The 3,139-nt window shown below is 36.0% G+C and overlaps 1 non-coding gene across 1 annotated transcript; it reads left to right on the top strand.

The window, feature by feature from the left end:
• Positions 1-1,609: 1,609 nt before the first annotated feature.
• On the top strand, positions 1,610-1,713 carry LOC127747289 (small nucleolar RNA R71). The gene has a single exon (XR_008009089.1). It is a non-coding gene; the product is annotated as a small nucleolar RNA R71 (small nucleolar RNA).
• The last annotated feature ends 1,426 nt before the right edge of the window (positions 1,714-3,139 follow it).

Genomic DNA, 3,139 nt, shown 5'->3' with positions numbered 1-3,139 from the left:
TGGTTGATGGCTACATCCCGTCCTCTTAGTGAAAACGTTCCTATGCTCTGTCACAGAACGGCTAATCATCTGTCGGTTCTCAATCAGGTTGGAATAGAATCCCTTGATTCTTTTGTGTCTGTCACTAACGCCCAGCCTTCAGAAGTTTGAAGCTCGTCACAGTCATTCAATACCGGAATCCTACTCGGAATACCACAGACAAGGTTAGACTTTCCGGATTCCCAGGATCCTACTCGGAATACCACAGACAAGGTTAGACTTTCCGGATCCCCATGAATGGCGCCATCTATCTAGCTTATACCACAAAGATTCTGTTGGGGAATCTAAGAGATATGCGCCCGGCCTAAGGTAGAACGGAAGTGGTTGTCAGTCACGTGCGTTCATAGGTGCGAATGATGATGAGTGTCACGGATCATCACATTCATCAAAGTGTTGTGCAACATATATCTTGGAATAAGAATAAAAGAGAATTGAATAGAAAGTAATAATAATTGTATTGAAACTTGAGGAACAGCAGAGCTCCACACCCTTAATCTATGGTGTGCAGAAACTCCACCGTTGAAAATACATAAGTGAAAGGTTCAGGCATGGCCGAATGGCCAGCCCCCTAAAACGTGATCAATAGGCTCCTAAGATGAAGAATAAAACAAAACTGAGACCAAAGATGTCTAATACAATAGTAAATTATCCTATTTATACTAGACTAGCTACTAGGGTTTACATAAGTAAGTAATTGATGCATAAATCCACTTTCGGGGCCCACTTGGTGTATGCTTGGGCTGAGCTTGATCTATCCACGAGCTGAGGCATTTATTGGATTTGAACTCCAATTTATAACGTGTTTTGGGCGTTCAACTCCGGATCATGACGTGTTTCTGGCGTTTAACTCCAGACAGCAGCATGTACTTGGTGTTCAATGCCAAGTTATGTCGTAAATTTCCGAATAAAGTATGGTCTATTATATATTGCTAGAAAGCTCTGGATGTCTACTTTCCAACGCCGTTGAGAGCACGCCATTTGGAGTTTGGTAGCTCCAGAAAATCCATTTCGAGTGCAGGGAGGTCAGAATCCAACAGCATCAGCAGTCCTTTTGTCAGCCTTTTTCAGAGTTTTGCTCAAGTCCCTCAATTTCAGCCAGAAATTACCTGAAATCACAGAAAAACACACAAACTCATAGTAAAATTCAAAAATATGAATTTAACATAAAAACTAATGAAAACATCCCTAAAAGTAGCTTGAACTTACTAAAAACTACCTAAAAACAATGCCAAAAAGCGTATAAATTATCCGCTCATCAGATGCATTTTGCCATCCATTCAGACTTTGAGAAATCATGTTGACTTGCTGAGTCAACACTTTGTTCTGAGCCAAAATGGCATTCAGAGCATCAATTTCAAGAACTCCCTTCCTCTAAGGTGTCCCATTATTCACGGAATTCCTCTCAGAAGTGTACATGAACTGGTTATTTGCAACCATGTCAATAAGTTCTTGAGCTTCTGCAGGTGTTTTCTTTAGGTGAATGGATCCACCTACAGAATGGTCCAATGACATTTTCAAAAACTCAGATAGACCATAATAGAATATATCTAATATGGTCCATTCTGAAAATATGTCAGATAGACACCTTTTGGTCAACTGCTTGTATCTTTCCCAAGCTTCATAGAGGGATTCACCATCTTTTTGTTTGAAGGTATGAACATCCACTCTAAGCTTGCTCAGCTTTTGAGGAGGAAAGAATTTATCCAAGAAGGTCGTGACCAGCTTATCCCAGGAGTCCAGGCTATCTTTAAGTTGTGAATCCAACCATATTCTAGCTCTGTCTCTTACAGCAAAAGGGAAAAGGATGAGCCTGTAGACTTCAGGATCTACTCCATTCGTCTTTACAGTCTCACAAATCTGCAAGAACTCAGTTAAAAATTGTAAAGGATCTTCAGATGGAAGTCCATAAAACTTGCAATTCTGTTGCATTAAAGCAACTAGTTGAGGCTTAAGCTCAAAATTATTAGCTCTAATGACAGGAATGGAGATGCTTCTTCCATCAAATTTGGACGTGGGTTTGGTAAAATCACCAAGCATTCTCCTTGCATTATCATTATTGGGTTCGGCTGCCATCTCCTTCTCTTGTTCGAAAATTTCTGAAAGGTTACTTCTGGATTGTTGTAGTTTAGCTTCTCTTTGTTTCCTCTTCAAAGTCCTTTCAGGTTCAGGATCAGCTTCAACAAGAGTGCTTTTGTCCTTGTTCCTGCTCATATGAAGGAGAAGAAAACAAGAAAAGAAAGAGGAATCTTCTATGTCACAGTATAGAGATTCCTTTATGTTAGTAGAAAAAGAAAGGAGAGAAGAGTGAAGAAGAATGGGTTCGGATATTTACATGAAGAGAGGTGCAGAGAAGTGTTAGTAAATAAATAATTAAATAGAATAAGAAAAGAGAGGGGGAATTTCGAAAATAATTTTGAAAAAGGGGTTAGTATTCTCGAAAATTAAAGATAAGATATAATTAAAATTAAAATTTAAAACAAAAAGAATTTTTGAAAAAGAGATGAGATATTTTCGAAAATTAGAGAGGGAAAAGTAGTTAGGTGGTTTTGAAAAGATAAGAAACAAACAAAAAGTTAAATAGTTAGTTGAAAAAGATATTAAAATCAAATTTGAAAAGATAAGAAGATAAGAAGTTAGATAAGATATTTGAAATCAAATTTTTGAAAAAGATAAAATTTTGAAAAAGATAAGATATAAAAGATATGATAAGATATGTTTGAAAAAGATTTAATTTTTAAATTAAATCTCTCTTTATTCTGGCACATAAATGAAGGGATCGAAGATACTTTGGCGGATTATGTTCACCAAGAAATGACCCGAAATTGGATCTTGGTCTATTTGATATTGTTCTTTTTTTTTCGATAAAAAATATGTTTTCTTGTCTCTCGTTTCTGAAGAATAAAATCGAAGAACCTAATGGATCTAACTTGAACTAAAAGATAAGATTCTAGAACTTAAAGATTGAACCTTTCTTAACAAGAAAGTAACAAACTTCAAATTTTTGAATCAATCACATTAATTGTTAGTGAATTTTTGAAAATATGATATAAAGATAAGAAAAATATTTTGAAGATATTTTGAAAAAGATTTTTGAAATTTT

Source organism: Arachis duranensis, chromosome 4, assembly GCF_000817695.3.
Source record: "Arachis duranensis cultivar V14167 chromosome 4, aradu.V14167.gnm2.J7QH, whole genome shotgun sequence".
NCBI classification, from domain to species: domain Eukaryota; kingdom Viridiplantae; phylum Streptophyta; class Magnoliopsida; order Fabales; family Fabaceae; genus Arachis; species Arachis duranensis.
The sequence above is the reverse complement of the archived record's forward strand: the minus strand, read 5'-3'. Positions and strand labels throughout refer to the sequence as shown.